The sequence below is a fragment of the Elgaria multicarinata genome, chromosome 3 (genome assembly GCF_023053635.1).
Source record: "Elgaria multicarinata webbii isolate HBS135686 ecotype San Diego chromosome 3, rElgMul1.1.pri, whole genome shotgun sequence".
Lineage (NCBI taxonomy): Eukaryota > Metazoa > Chordata > Lepidosauria > Squamata > Anguidae > Elgaria > Elgaria multicarinata.
The window spans coordinates 56,843,192-56,860,280 of NC_086173.1; positions in this window are offsets into that span (position 1 = coordinate 56,843,192).

Genomic DNA, 17,089 nt, shown 5'->3' on the forward strand with positions numbered 1-17,089 from the left:
TTTGGTCCCATGACAGCTTACCCATGTGTCCCCATGGACACCAAGTTTCAAGGCAATCCCATCATCCCCTGATGTTAGGGGAACTTTTGAAATTTGAACACTCCAGTATGTCAGGGATTTAAAGTTGCAATTGCAGACAGCTCAATGGGGCCAGTTCCAAGGCAATCCCAACATGCCACGAGATAACCCTAAATCTTCTGGCACATTTGAAAAAGGGATTATTGAATTTGATAAAGTCTAAGTGAGCGCAGGAAGGACTTCTCCCCTTAGTCAAAGCAAGACACATACACCATCGCTGCAAGGCGGGAAGGGGAGAAGGGAGGGAAAGCAGGCAGGCAGCATGCATTGTAGTGCCGCAAGGATGGCTTGAGCACTAACGCATAGCAAACCAACCCATAAGTGGGCGCAAAGTGAGGCAAAGATGGCTGGTTGTTTCTTTCTAAGCCAGCAGTTACGCCTTGAGGGGCACAGAGGAGGACGACTGGGAGCAAGCGTGCCGGAGGGTGCTGGCCACGAACCGCAAAGCCCATCTCCCAGGCACCAGGCGGGCAGAGCAGGCGAGGAGTCAGTCCTGGCAGATGCCCCACCACAGCAGCACCCCGGGGGAGGCGGGCAGACAGGCAGGCAGGCATGGGTTGGCGGGCCCAGAAAAGCTGGTACCTTGCACAAGTAAGCCATAGATCTGTGGGGGAGTCAGTCCCAGCAGATCCAGCTACCTCACAAGGATGGCTCCCAGGCAGGCGGGCAGGCGCCTCCACTGTAGTGGCTGTGCTCAACTCGGCGGGCGCACTACAAGACGAGTTGAAGTGAGAGCTCACTTCTCAGGAAATGTAGTGGCTGTGCTACGGGAGATCGGTGGACTGCTGGAGCTTAGCTTTTTCTCTGAGGGGAAGTCCATGAGTTGAAGTGACAGCTTGCTTCTCAAAGACAGGGTTACAGCGGAAGAGGGGTGGGACGAGACCGGGGAGACAAGCTCGACCAGTGACTACTACTAATCCCCACATCCTGGAGGACCACAGCATCCCACACAAAGTGGCTGTGGTGAAGTCAATGGCTGTCATGAGTCGAAGTGAGTGCTGACTTCTCAGGAGGAAACTTAAACTGTCCCTAGTATGCACTAAGTGGCTGTGCTATGGGAGTTCGGTGGACTGTTGGAGTACCAGCCACAATTGGGGAAGTGAATGAGTTTCAGTGAAAGGTTGCTTCTCAAAATCAGCACACAGATCAAGGACTCCATTTGATCCCCGAGCTATCTAAAGGGTGACCCGTGGACTGCTGGAGTTTTCCTCCGGTTCCCGGTGGCTGGGATGGGTCTCGGCTTCTCAAAGCCATGGCACTGCTGCATATGCAGTGCAGCTTCTCGAAAGAGAGCTGTCCCACGGAAAAACGGTGCATTACTGGAGCTTAGCTTTTTCTCAAAGGGGAAGTCAATGAGTTGAAGTGAAAGGTTGCTTCGGAAGTCTATGGCTTTCATGAGTTTCAGTGACAGCTTGCTTCTCAAAGAGGGCGTTACAGCGGAAGAGGGGTGGGACGAGACCAGGGAGAGGAGCTCGACCAGCTGCTGCGACTAATCCTCACCCACATCCTGGAGGACCACAGCATCCGCAGTAGTGGCTGTGGTGAAGTCAATGGCTGTCATGAGTTGAAGTGAGTGCTCACTTCTCAGGAAAATTAAACTGTCCGTACACACTAAGTGGCTGTTCTATGGGCGATCGGTGGACACCTGGAGTACCACCCGCACATAGGGGAAGTCCATGAGTTGAAGTGACAGCTTGCTTCTCAGGAGGAAACTTAAACTGTCCCTACGCACTAAGTGGCTGTGCTATGGGCGATCGGTCGACTACTGGAGTACCACCCGCACATAGGGGAAGTCCATGAGTTGAAGTGACAGCTTGCTTCTCAAAGACAGGGTTACAGCGGAAGAGGGGTGGGACGAGACCGGGGAGAGAAGCTCGACCAGCGACTGCTACTTATCCCCACATCCTGGAGGACCACAGCATCCACAGTAGTGGCTGTGGTGAAGTCAATGGCTGTCATGAGTTGAAGTGAGTGCTCACTTCTCAGGAGGAAACTTAAACTGTCCCTGTGCAGTCAGTGGTTGGGGAGAGAGGCACGGCCAGCTGTGCCTCCACCGTAGGGGCTGTGCTCAAGTGTCTGAACTTGAAGTCGAAGTGAGAGCTCAAAATTGCTCCATATGAGACTGGGGAGAGAAGCTCGACCAGCGACTGCTACTTATCCCCACATCCTGGAGGACCACAGCATCCGCAGTAGTGGCTGTGGTGAAGTCAATGGCTGTCATGAGTTGAAGTGAGTGCTCACTTCTCAGGAGGAAACTTAAACTGTCCCTGTGCAGTCAGTGGTTGGGGAGAGAGGCACGGCCAGCTGTGCCTCCACCGTAGGGGCTGTGCTCAAGTGTCTGAACTTGAAGTCGAAGTGAGAGCTCAAAATTGCTCCATATGAGACTGGGGAGAGAAGCTCGACCAGCGACTGCTACTTATCCCCACATCCTGGAGGACCACAGCATCCGCAGTAGTGGCTGTGGTGAAGTCAATGGCTGTCATGAGTTGAAGTGAGTGCTCACTTCTCAGGAGGAAACTTAAACTGTCCCTATGCACTAAGTGGCTGTGCTATGGGCGTTCGGTGGACTGTTGGAGTACCAGCCGCAATTGGGGAAGTGAATGAGTTTCAGTGAAAGGTTGCTTCTCAAAATCAGCACACAGATCAAGGACTCCATTTGATCCCAGAGCTATCTAAAGGGCGACCCGTGGACTGCTGGAGTGTAACCTCCCTCACCCTCAATTGGGGAAGTGAATGAGTTTCAGTGAAAGGTTGCTTCTCAAAATCAGCACACTGATGGAGTCACCCAGAGGTCCACAGCCTCTATGTAGTGGCTGTGCTGAAGTCAATGACTTCCATGAGTTCAAGTGAAAGGTTGCTTCTCAAAGGCGAGGACTCGCCTGTTTGCTTCTCAAAAAACCATACTTCTGGATCAGGGAGTACGTCTTCCACTCCCAGGGCACTCCAAAGGGCGACCCGTGGACTGCTGGAGAGAGGCAGCCTGGCTAGTGGTGGTGGTGGTGCCAGGCATTGCCTTGCCCCCTGCTTGCACCTCACCTAAACGTGCAGTCAATCATGGACAAACGGTTGTAAACCGCCCAGAGAGCTTTGGCTGTGGGGCGGTATATAAATGTAATTAAATAAATAAATAAATAAATAAATAAATAAATGGAGTCTTTTGGAACTGGGTGGAAAACTATCCGGATGAGTTGACTAAGCTGTACCGGACGCCACAGAAATGAAATGAACTCAAGTGCGGTGCTTTGCCCTCACAGTCAGTCACACACACGCACGGTGACAAACTCTGCCTAGTGCCTACAGAGAAAAAACCAGCCTGCCTGAACTGTAGTGTGCCTGCCAACCCAAGGAGGGGTGGAATTAAAGGGAGCCTGCCTGTCACTCCCACGAGGGCTTGAGGGTGGGGTATCCCAGCAGGGGGAGATTGCCCTTCAGAAAGACCAGCTGCTCCACCAAGTCCGGCTCCAAGCGAGAGCGGTGAGGGGTCACTATGTCGCCCGCCATAGAGAACACCCTCTCGCTTGGAACACTGGTGGGTGGGCAGCTGAGTCGATCCATGGCCACCCGCGCCAGGTCCGGCCAAATCTGAAAACGGGATGACCAGTAGGCCAGGGGGTCCATGGAGGAGTCCTCGATGGGCTCTGACAGGTAACGCTGCACGGTGGTTGCAGCGTCATCCTGGCTGGTGGCTGGGGAGGGTCTCTGCCCAAACACGGTGTGCAGAGCCTCTTCCCAATACCCCTCGCCTGTGCTGCTGCTGGGAGGGATGCAGGTGAGGCTGCTGCTGGTGCTGCTGGTGCTGCTGCGGGGAGGGGTGGCCTGCTCCTCTGCCTCACTCTGCCCCACCCTCTTGGCCCATGCCGCCCGCACTTCGCCCACCAGCGTTTCCACCCAGTGCTGCCTGCTATTTGGCCCACAAAGCCCATCCTTCACACGAGGGTCGCACATGGCTGCCAACATGTGGACCCTGTCGGTTTGGATGGGCTCCAGCCTCCGCGTCAGGCCGTCCCTCAGCCTAGTCACCGCTTCGCGGACCTCGGGCTCGAAGCGCCTGCCGGTGACGGGATCCCTGTACTCCAGAAAGTCGCCCATCTGTTTCTGGAGATGCCTGCATACAGGGATCACCTGGCTGAGGAGGGCAGAGCTTTTGCTCAGGGTCTCGGTGGCGTTCAGGAACGGCTTGAGGACCGCCACCAGCTGGGACATGGCGTCCCACTGCTGCTTGCCCAGGTGGTGGACGCCCATGTCCCTGACCCTGAACAAGTCGTGGATGGCACGCTGTTGCTCCACCATCCGCTCCAGCATCAGGTAGGTGGAGTTCCAGCGTGTCACCACATCCTGCACTAGCCTGTGCTGCGGGAGATTCAACTCCTCCTGCTTCTCCCGCAGCAAGCGACTGCCCTTGACGCTGTGGTGGAAATGGCCTGCCACCTTTCTGCAGCTCTCCAGGAGGTTACGGATCCCGGACAGGGGACCGAGGTTGGGCTTGCTGCTGCCCATCCCAAGGCCATCCCTCACCACCAGGTTCAAGACGTGCGCGATGCAGCGGACGCCCTCGAATCCGCCGTCGCGCACCGCCTTCACCATGTTGGCTCCCCCGTCCGTGACCATGTAACCGCGGGTGACCTTCTGCCCAGCTAGCCACCCATCCACCATGCGGTTCATGGCCTCCGTAATCTCCCCTGCCGTGTGGGACTGGTCCATCACTTGCGTGTGGAGGAGGGCCCAGCAGTAGCCCTCCTTGCCAGTCCCTGTAGTGCTGGATCCTTCCTGCCCCACGGCTGCCCACCAGTGTGCCGTCAGGGACAGGTAAGCGTGCACTCCGCCCTCGCTGGACCAAATGTCCGAGGTGAAGTGCACCATCCGTGCCTCTGCCTGGCACAGACGACCCAGCACTAACTCCCTGCAGGAACGGTACAGGGAAGGCACCACCCGCCTGCTCAGGGTGGTGCGACACGGCAGCTTGTAGTATGGCACCACAAGCGCCATCAGCCTCTTGAAGCCTGCGTTGTCGACGAGGCTGAATGGCTGGTCGTCCAACGCCACCATCTCACCGATTGACGTGGTGATCTGGGAGGGCGTTGGAAAACGCCATCTTGTGGTTCCATACTTCCCCCACCCCATTTCCGGCAGGGTTGCCTGCCTAACCCTTGTGGGGATGGGAGATGGAGAGCTGAGACTGGAAGTGCCAGCAGCAGCAGCAGCAGCAGCAGCAGCAGCAGCCACCGCCTTCGGCTTTCCCCTGGAACCAGTCGCCTTGCCCGCCTCTTTCCCCAGCAAGACCGACTGGTGCTGCCTCTTAAGATGCATCTTCATGCTGCTGGTTCCATAATGCCCTGTCGATGAACCCCTGCTTAGGCTGAGTTTGCAGTGGCGACAGACAGCAAAGCGGGGATCCGCTCCCAACTCAAAGTGGTCCCACACGATGCTTGTCTTTCGTTTCCGTGGTGACACCACCAATTGCCCGCCTGAGCTCTCTGGTGTTGCCACAGAAACAGGGGTGTGGGATGAGACTGGGGAGAGAGCCTCGGCCTGCTGCTGCTCCTCCTCAGCCCCCACATCCTGGAGGCCCACCGCCTCCTCCTCCTCCTCCCCCCCCTCCACTGTGCTGAGGACCTCGTCTAGGTCCATCATCGGGCTCGTGGGCTGAAAGGAGAATGAAGGAGTTGGGGATACTCCTCCTCCTCTAATGGCACTGCTGCCACGTGCCTCTTGCAAACGGGCACTTTTCCCATTCCCACCCTCAAAAAGAGAACGCCGGGCACAAGTTGCAGAAGAGAGTGGCTCTGCCTGCTGCTTGTCCTGCTTCTGTTTTGGAGCAGTCAGCCAAGGAGTTGCCCGTTTGAGTTTCACAGGAGGAGAGGAAGCCTGCTTACTGCTGGCAGACTGAGCCTTGCTGCTTTCAGCACGCCTGCTTCCTCTTTTCATGATGACTAACAAAATATTAATACTACTAATACTATGTATAAGGTACTACTAAGAATATGTATAAGAAGATATAATATGTTTAAATGTAGGGAAATGGGACAAGAACAATAAAATATACTACTACTAATGTATGAGAATATACTAATATATATATATATATCTACTACTAAGAATATCTACAAGAATATAATAATATGTTTAAGAATATTACTAATAAATGTAGGGAAATGGGACAAGAAATGGGACAACCACTACTATAACAAGAACAAAATATGAATACTACTACTACTAATATGTATGAGAATGTATACTAATAGACTACTAAGACTATGTCAAAGAATATAATATAATATGTTTAAGAATAGGGAAATGGTGTGCGTATGCTTTCCCCAAAATGCTCAATCTGTGGCTGCCTGTTGAACTTGACAAAAGCAGCCCACTCCGTCGAAGTTACACAGAGAAGAAAAAGAGAATCCAATTTTTTTGGTATATTTGGTATATAGAAGATAGAAGGAAACACAATCAGGATTTAAGAGAGGGGAGGGGGGAAAAGAACCAACCACTACTATAATATGTATGAGAATGTATACTAATAGACTACTAAGACTATGTCAAAGAATATAATATAATATGTTTAAGAATAGGGAAATGGTGTGCGTATGCTTTCCCCAAAATGCTCAATCTGTGGCTGCCTGTTGAACTTGACAAAAGCAGCCCACTCCGTCGAAGTTACACAGAGAAGAAAAAGAGAATCCAATTTTTTTGGTATATTTGGTATATAGAAGATAGAAGGAAACACAATCAGGATTTAAGAGAGGGGAGGGGGGAAAAGAACCAACCACTACTATAATATGTATGAGAATGTATACTAATAGACTACTAAGACTATGTCAAAGAATATAATATAATATGTTTAAGAATAGGGAAATGGTGTGCGTATGCTTTCCCCAAAATGCTCAATCTGTGGCTGCCTGTTGAACTTGACAAAAGCAGCCCACTCCGTCGAAGTTACACAGAGAAGAAAAAGAGAATCCAATTTTTTTGGTATATTTGGTATATAGAAGATAGAAGGAAACACAATCAGGATTTAAGAGAGGGGAGGGGGGAAAAGAACCAACCACTACTATAATATGTATGAGAATGTACTAATAGACTACTAAGACTATGTCAAAGAATATAATAATAATATGTTTAAGAATAGGGAAATGGTGTGCGTATGCTTTCCCCAAAATGCTCAATCTGTGGCTGCCTGTTGAACTTGACAAAAGCAGCCCACTCCGTCGAAGTTACACAGAGAAGAAAAAGAGAATCCAATTTTTTTGGTATATTTGGTATATAGAAGATAGAAGGAAACACAATCAGGATTTAAGAGAGGGGAGGGGGGAAAAGAACCAACCACTACTATAAGAAGAACAAAATATGAATACTAATATAATATGTATGAGAATATATACTAATGGACTATGTGAAAGAATATAATAAAATATGTTTAAGAATATAAATGTAGGGAAATGGGACAAAAACTGTGTGTATGCTTTCAAAAGAAAGCTTTCACAAAAGCAGAACAGTCAGGCTTTAATACAGGGAAGGGGGGGGGGCAACCAACCCAACCAACCCAACCACACACTCCAAAATTCAAAAATAAAGTTTATATTAAATCAAAGTAAGGGGAAAACACAGGGCAAACTAAGCTACAAGTCAGAAAGAAGCAAACAAACACACACACACGCCAAACTAAACCTATCCTAATCTATCTCCAAAGTCCAAAGCAGGAGCACTAACTAACTAAGTGTTCCCTCCACGAACGCCAACCCACAAAGAGACACAAAACAGAAAGTTCTCAGGGTGGGTCTGCCTTAGTCCCCCCTCCAACGCTGGGATTGGAGGAGGATGCTTTCTGAGGAGATCAATTCTCATCAGGATTGGGAGTTGAATGTGCCTGTCATCGCTTCCAAAAAAATAAAAATAAAAAAATAAAAAAAACCCAAACCCCGATTTTTAAAAAAATATTGCACGTGAACCACAGCACGCAGAAAGTTGAGAGTGGTCTCAAAATGACCCCCATCCACGACTCTCTGTGCACAAGAATTTTCAGAACGATAGCTTAAACCCCCCCCCAGTTATCCCCGATTCTTTCCCTCAATGCAATCCTATGGGCGAAAAGCCGAAACGGAGCCCCGCGGTTGACCCTATTTTTAAAAAAATATTGCACGTGAACCACAGCACGCAGAAAGTTGAGAGTGGTCTCAAAATGACCCCCATCCACGACTCTCTGTGCACAAGAATTTTCAGAACGATAGCTTAAACCCCCCCCCAGTTATCCCCGATTCTTTCCCTCAATGCAATCCTATGGGCGAAAAGCCGAAACGGAGCCCCGCGGTTGACCCTATTTTTAAAAAAATATTGCACGTGAACCACAGCACGCAGAAAGTTGAGAGTGGTCTCAAAATGACCCCCATCCACGACTCTCTGTGCACAAGAATTTTCAGAACGATAGCTTAAACCCCCCCCCAGTTATCCCCGATTCTTTCCCTCAATGCAATCCTATGGGCGAAAAGCCGAAACGCAGTTTGAGCCCCGCGGTTGCCCCGATTTTTAAAAAAATATTGCACGTGAACCACAGCACGCAGAGAGGTGAGAGTGGTCTCAAAATGACCCCCATCCACGACTCTCTGTGCACAAGAATTTCCAGAACGATAGCTTCAAAAACAACGTAGTTATGCGCGATTATTTGCCGCAATGCAATCCTATGGCGAAATGTTTTCAAGATGGCGACCGGAGCGCTCCGCCTGAACTCGGAGCTCCGAAAAATGGTCGCTTCTCTTCGCCTTGCTTCTAGGGGGTCCGCGGTCCGCTCCTACTCCGCCTCTGGGTAAGGCGGAGCAGGCCAATCCGCTACTGCTTCTACGCTCCTAATCGGAGCGGAGCACATCCCTAGTTTCCAAGACTTTTATAGGCCTTCTTTTCACTGATGCACTTCCATTATGGGAGCAACCACCTGCAGATTGAATTGGTACAATCAAAATATTTGTTCGTCCCCTTGGAAAAAACTAGACCCTTGTTAACTATGTTTTTCAGGTCCCGCTTACAAATATTTCTTACCATCTGTAAACACTTGATAAAGTAAAGGCATGACTTCATCTCCCATGTGTAGCCTGTTTATCAAGGGGCAAATGGGTCTTCAATGGGCACCTGCCCAGAAGTGCCGTTCATGGCAATGCTTCTTGCAACCACTAAATGCTTGCAAAGTAAGACTTACTTCCATGCATACTTGCATAGGGGTTGGACTTTTGGACATATAACTTAAGGCTCCTGTACTTCTGTGACAATCAGGGTGGTCCACAGGCTGTCCCTTCTCTGGAATCATCTTGTCAACCCCCTCCCTCTGGTGGTCTTGCCAAATTTTGATCAAAGCATAAAACTTTCTTTCAAATATCCTTGTAAGGGAAAAGAGCCACATACAATTGTATACAAGTTTTTTTGTGTGTTTTTTTACTTGATCGCTCTCATTGCTTTCTGCAAAGGCAAAGAACCATGGCCAAGCTGCAACTTGAAGAGATATTTCAGGAAACAGGTTTGTTCCTTAAGAATATAATAACTGTGCTGGATCAGACCAAAGACCTATCTAGTCCAGCATTCGGTTCTCACAGTGGTCAACCAGATGCCTTTGGAAGCCCACAAGAAGAACATGACTGCAATAGCATCCTCCTGTTTGTGTTCCTCAGCAACTGGTATTGCGAGGTATAATGGAGGTAATATACATCTATCATAACTAGTATCCATTGATAGCCTTACCACCAACTAATGCGTGGTAGAATTTCCACAGCACTTTGAAATATTTCCTAGATATGCTCTTAATTCTACAGTTTTTTTGCTTAATTTTTGCTAATCTATTATGAAACAAAGGTTTAACAAGGGTTTCATAAACTGCCAGGCATTATGTTTGGAGGTATTTTCTATAGAGTCTTAGAGGAAAAACAAGGCCCCAGCTCTAGGGAAAGTAATAAAATGGCATTAAAAGGTTTAGCTCTTCAGTTACAGGTTGTATCATCAGATTATCTTCCTGTAGAATATTGAAACATAATCCATAGGAAGGAATAATAAAATCCAAACTCAGTACTACTGACCTCACAGGTCTGATTAGAGGATTTTCTGTCTGAGCTTTCAAATCAACATATAAAATCAGAGTTTGTGGAAAGACTTAAAGGAGGCATGATTATGTGAAAATTAGACATCACATTCATTAGGTGAAAAGGAAACCTGCAAAATGATTAAAATACAGAATATGTGAGTGTCAGAATAAAGGGCAAATGTATTATTTTGAATCTCTGAAAAATATTTGATGAAGACTCTCGCCAAGGCTCCTAAATAAATGTAGTAGTCATGGGACAAAAGAACATGCCCTCTTGTGGATTTGGAATTGGTTTAAGAACAGAAAAACAGAAGGTAGAGAACACGGGCAGTTTTCACAGTGGAGGGAAGCAAGTAGTAGGGTCCCCAAGGGTTTGTATTGGGGTATTGGGTCTGGTGCTATTCATCTTATCTGGACTCAGGAATGAGCAGGGAGGAAGCTAAGTTTACAAATAACTAGGTAAAAGAACAGCAAAATGGCGAGAGAGGTTTAATGTAAGCAAGTGTAAAGTGATGCATATTTGCCAAAACATCATGACTCCACTATCTATGCACAAATTCAGGAAGTCTGAACTGTTGGTAAACACCCAGGAAAGAGATCTGGTTGTGTTCAATGAAAATGTCAGCTCTGCATTTGGCAGCTATGAAAAGAAAAGCAAGTTCTATGTTAGAAATCATTAGGAAAAGATCTGAAAACAAAACTGCCAGTATTGTAAGTTTTCTTATCCAAATCTATGCTGTGGCTACATTTGGAATACTATGGACAATACCGGTCATCCCATCTCAAAAAGGATATCGTAGAGTTAGAAAAGTTGCAGGAAAGCACAACCCCAAATGAATCAAGGAGCTGGTGGGGGGAACCTCCCTGTGAGGAACAGCTAAAATATTGGGAGATTTTTAGTTTAGAAAGACAACTTTAAATAGTTTTTGTTTTTTAAAAGACAACTAAGGGGAACACAATAGAAATATTCTAAAATTATGCACAATCTGGAAAAAGTGGATAGAGAGAATGATCTCTCCCTCCCCCACCTGCATACTACTAGAAACTGAGGCCACCCAATGAAATTGATTAGCGATAGATTCAAGGCAGGCAAAAGGCATGTACTTCTGCACACAATGCAAAATTAATTCATAGTCTTCGCTGCCACATGATGTGGTGATGGCGAGAATACCATCCAGCATTAGGAAGTGCTTGTAGTTAAACAGTGCTAGCCTTTTCTGAAGATGTATATAAAAGCACTAATAAAATAAATTGATTTGAAGTTCTTTTAAACTGGCTGTTGCTTGTTCTTATTGCCTCCAGTACTAAATGCCATGTTGCCACGCTTTCTCTTTTGAAGGCAACTCTGCTGTAAGCCACAGAGGTTTCATTTTAGTTATCTTACATCTTAGTTATCTCTGACATATTTAGAGATACCTCAGAATATGAGGCCCTAAGCAGGGGTTGTTCCTAAATCCAGCACCTGGCTAATAGCCATAATGGCTGAGTGGAACACACATCTTCAGCAGCAGTATGCCATAGAAAACTAGTTGCAGAGGGGGCAACAGTGAGGGATAGCTATTGCTCCATGCTCTGCTTATGGGCTTCATAAAGGCATTAGTTAGGTCCATGTGATACATAGGCCTTACCAGTGGGTTGTGGTATGTATACTAGAGTAGGGTGACCAACTGTCAGGGTTTCCCTGGATTTGTCCTGGTTTTTGTTCTTTCCATGGTGTCAGGGGGGATTTTCTGTAATTTTCAATAATGTCCTGGAATGACACACCTTCCCCTTTAAGGCTGTCATTAGCATGGCAGGAGGGAATGACATGCTTTCTTGAGGCACATCATTCCCCCACCCCGAGCTCCAATTGAGGTCTTAAAGGGGAAAGTGGGTCATTCGTGGACATTATAGAAAAGGCCCCAATTGGAGTGGATGGCGGTGGTGCAGAATGAAATCCTTTCCCCTCCTCCACTCCAATCGGGTTCTTTAAGGTGGCGGGGGAATAACGTACTTTCTGCAGGACTCAGAAAGCTGCTTCCCCACACACACACTAGGTGTCCTCTTTTTTGGTTTCCCAAATATGGTCACCCTACCAGAGGCCATTTTGAATATTCAAGCTACGGCAGGGGGTTGGGTTGTTAGCATGGTTAACAAACAGCCCACAACAACACACCTTCACTGGGTTTGGATGCTATGATAAGCCATGGTGACAACCTGCTTGAATATTCAAAATGGCCACTGGCATGTATTACAACCCACCATGGCTTAAATAAGCCACAGTGGGCTGAGGTGATTGTGCTTACCAGGCCTGTGTGCGTGAGGGGGAGAGAGAGAGTTCTGTGTTTATCTTTCAGCCTTCTTATCAGTCACGGGGATGGGTAGGTGGCAGAATTACCTCAGTTCACAGGCAATGGGAGCAGGCATGCTTCAGGTAATAACAGGAGGGATCTGCAAAATGCATCATTGAGGTCCTTTTTCTAAAAATAAGTTTCTAGCTTCCATGGCTATGGAGAAATATTGAAAATGAAAGTGGCGGTGTGGGGGTGGAGAAACCTGCTGAAGACATTTTGGATGAGTTCCAGCAGTGTAGGAGTTCTGCACTCAAATAGCCCCTTCTCTCTTCCGATTGCTCCTAAACCCTATCTTTTGTTTTAAACTTACCTATTACTGTCCAGCCTTCTGTGAACTCCAGTTCATTATCTTTGTCCACAAAAACAAAGCAAAAAACATCACAAATCAACCCCCAATATCTGCAAGCATTCCACGTGCTATATGTAAGCCAAATATGTCATCCAAACCAGGCCACAGTGTGTTGGGAATATTGCAACCTAGTCAGCAAATTACAGGAAGGGGGCAGTTTGGTATTAGGCTAGTTTATTTATTATTATTATTATTATTAATTATTATTATTATTATTATTATTATTATTATTATTCAATGTACATGGTGCTGTACATAGTAATGCACAAGAATTTGGGCCACAGCTAGCCTTAGGATCTCCATAGCCTATCATGTGGTTTCCTGCTCCACCCCTTCCTCTCCAACTTTTTCTGCTTTTCTCCATTCCTGGGAGCACATGTGTGTGCTCTCTCTCTCACCTGCCTAAACACAAAAAATTGGACTGAACAAACTCTTGTTTGAAGCTGTACGATGATGTGCCTGCAGTTTATGCAAGAATGCCTGTGAGTGAAGCTGTTTTCTTTCCTTCACTAAAGGAAGAGTGCAGTGTCTCTGTTTTATTTTTTAAGAGTGCAGTGTCTCTGTTTTATTTTTTAAGAGTGCAGTGTCTCTGTTTTATTTTTTTAAGCCTTGTGTTTGCATGTGGGCTGGTAAATGCTCATTCTGCTTTGTCTTTTTGTCCTTACTCAGTTACTCAGAGGCAACAATAAACCAAATAATTCCTAACACAGTTGGCTTTAACACTACTTTAGGTCTGTAAAATTGCTTCTCTTACTACACACAGCAAGCATAATAAAGAGCACAAAACCTGATTTTCATATCACCTGAACGACTATTTCACACAAGGCAAATTTCCTAGCTTGTGACCCTGTAGGAAATTGCACTGATTGGCATTTATTTATTTATTTAAAACATTTGTATCCCGCCTTATATCACTAGGATCTCAGGGCGGCCTACAGACAAAATCATACAATATAAAACAATAAATATACACAGCTAAAAACCAATTAAACCATTAATCAAGTTAAAACCAATATATAATTTAAAAGCAATAAAACAATTAAAACAGTTAAAACAATGTGCAAGCCAGGTGAATTTAACCATTAAAGGCTTTATTAAAAAGTCATGTTTTTACTTGGCGCTGGAATAGAGTCAGCGTTGGCGCCAGTTGGGGGGCCTCCAAGGGGAGGGCATTCCATTCCACAGTCGAGGTGCCACAACAAAAAAAGCCCTCTCCCTTGTCCCATCATAGGGTATGTGTTGCGTTGGTGGGATGCAGAGGAGGGCTCCTCCAACAAATCTCAAGTCTCAGTCAGGCATATATAAGGAGAGGCACTCCCTCAAGTCTTGAGGTCCCAAGCCGTTTAGGGCTTTAAATGTCATTACCAACACCTTGAATTCCAACTGGAGGCGTATAGGCAGCCAGTGAAATTCCTTTAAGAGTGGTGTTAATGTGGTCTCTGTAGGATGTGCCTGCCAACAGTCTAGCTGCAGCATTTTGCACTAAATGCAACTTCTGAGTCGTCTTCAAGGGCAGCCCCACGTAGAGTGCATTGCAGTAGTCTAATCGGGAACTTACCAGTGCACAACTGTGGCTAGGTTGTCCCTGTCCAGGAAAGGCTGTAGCTGGTGGATCAGCTGAAGCTGGCCCCAAGTATTCCGCGCCATGGAGTCCACCTGGGCCTCCAGTGACAAGAACAGATCTAGGAGTACTCCCAAGTTACACACCTGCTCCTTCAGAGGGAGGGCAACCCCATCCAGAACAGGTCGCTTACCCAATTTGAGGACTCGGGAACCACCAATCCACAGAGCTTCCATCTTATCAGGATTCAGTTTTGGTTTATTAGCCCTCATCCGGCCCATTACAGCCTCCAGGCACTGGTCCAGCACTTTCACTGCCCCAGCTGACTCCAGCGACATCATGTCATATGTAAGGTTCACATAATTTCTTTTATGAAAGTGAATTCTATTTAGAAAAATTGTTTTTATAGGATGTAGTCCCAGATCCACCCAACTCTTTATTTTTATTAAGTGTGTAACTCCAAGAGTGTCCATTAGAGATGCTGGAGGGCATGGGGAGGAGGGATATCATCAAAAGATCACCTCCCATGTCAAGACACCCTCATCCTGATTAACCAGTATGGATAATGGGAGAGGTTATATATTCTGGATTCATTAATATGGAGTATAACAATGCGACCTTATGTGAAATAGTTACTGTAATTGCTTACTTTCAGTATTCATTGAACATATAACAAGGTAATACCTAACTCTAAAATCCGTTCTGGTATTTTGCATTGTGCCTGTAAACATGATAAGCACGTGATCAAACATCTCCTGGAAAGTGAAGAACAACCTGAAACAGAATAAACGTTCTTAAGAGAGGCTGGGGAAGATAAATGCAAATGGTTGAAAAACTGAGAGCTATTGGGAGTTGAGGAAGGCAAGAGGCAAACCATATTTATCATTGTGGCTTTAAAGAACCAGGTCTTGTCAAATAAAGAACATGTGTTTGCCTGCAATATTGGCTGGTGAAAGTGTAAGTATGCTTCTGTAAGGCATCATGTTCTCATCTGATCCTGTTTTAACTACCAGCACATAAGGTAATAGTTGTCTTATACATTCTAAATACAGCAAGATGTTTAGTGCAAGGAAATTTTCTTCCAAACAGTTTTTGCTATTATGGGTTATATCCAATGTTAGTCTTATTTACAGTAGACCTATTAAAATGAATGGGACTTAAGTTAGATAGGGTGACCATATTGAAAGGAGGACAGGGCTCCTGTATCTTTAATAGTTGTATTGAAAAGGGAATTTCAGCAGGTGGCATTTGTATGCATGGTGAAATTTCCTCTTCATCACGCCAGTTAAAGCTGTAGGTGCCCTGCCCTCTTTTAAATCTGATCACTCTAGTATAGCTCCTGCAGCTTTAACTGCTATGATGAAGAGGGCATTTCACCAGGTTCTCCATATATACAAATGACACCTGCTGAAATTCCCTTTTCTATGCAAGTGTCCTCCTTTTCATATGGTCACCCTAAGTTAGACTAAGAGCTTTATCACACCAGCTTTATACTGTGCAATCACTGCGAATTGCATGCAAAGGACTCAAGTTTTCCACCTTATAATCTGCTTTGATTGTGAAGTACTCCCATGCATCCTGCTTTTATTGTGCTATAAAGCCCAAAGATTCGCTGTATTTAGCCCCTACTTTTTGAGCGTATCTTCCAAGCCGCTGCTGGGGAGCAGGAGCAGGATTTTAAAGATATGCTTACATCTACGTAAGCTTTAAAGATAAAGACACCAAAATTGGCACAGTAATAGATATTAGGGAGAGCTTTAAGCATACCAAATTTGAATTGAATTGGGTCATCCGTTGATTTTTTATGGTTTTTTTTTACATTTCTCCCCTTAAACTCACTTCCTGGTATGCAAAGGATCACTGTCACCCGGTAGCAAAAACAACAACAACCACGAAAACTTAGTGCTATGGAGATAATCCGAGGGAAGCAGGGATGAAGCTTTTGTTGTGGGGATCCAATCCAGATGGAGACCCTAGAGTGGAGGTAAGGGAGCTTTGATCCTTTGCCCCCTCCCCCCCCCCCCCCGTGGCCCTTATCCAATTGGATCCCTATGCCTGCAATTTTCCTACACAATTTTGCTTTAACTTGCCAGGAATTATGGTTAAACTCTAGCCATAACTTTGGCATAATCTAGGTTATTTGGGTGTTGCATCTGAAGAGGCATATTTCAGTGTCATGGGTCAGAATAGATGGTCTTCACGATCCTTCTGGCAGTTCAAGTATATCATTGCGACAAGTCTATACACAATCCATTTGTGGTCCCCAGGGAAAAACAAGTAAACAAATTATATCAGAAAGAGGAGTTTAGGCTTCCTTTCACAAACAAGTTCTTCAGAGTAATAGACTTGATATATCTCTAAAGCCAAAAGCAAGCAATATAAACAGAAAAAGTTACAATTTATACTGAATCTTCAGAAGATGGAGAATTTAGTTTGCAATGTTAGACAACGGGACACAATTAGCCAAATTGCAGTTAGGAGTACATACCTTCAGTGACAAGCATGGAAAAAAGTAAAATTATTATAAACAGAAAAAAGCATTGGCTAATTCCACAGGAATCTGCAACGTTACTGTAAACATATCAAACATGCGTTTTCTAAAGTAATTTAAAAGCTGCCTCTGTACAACAGTAAATGCAAAACAGATTTGCTCTGTTTTGACAAGGAGAACATACACATTTCTAGTAATATAATTTATTTTAGAAGATAAA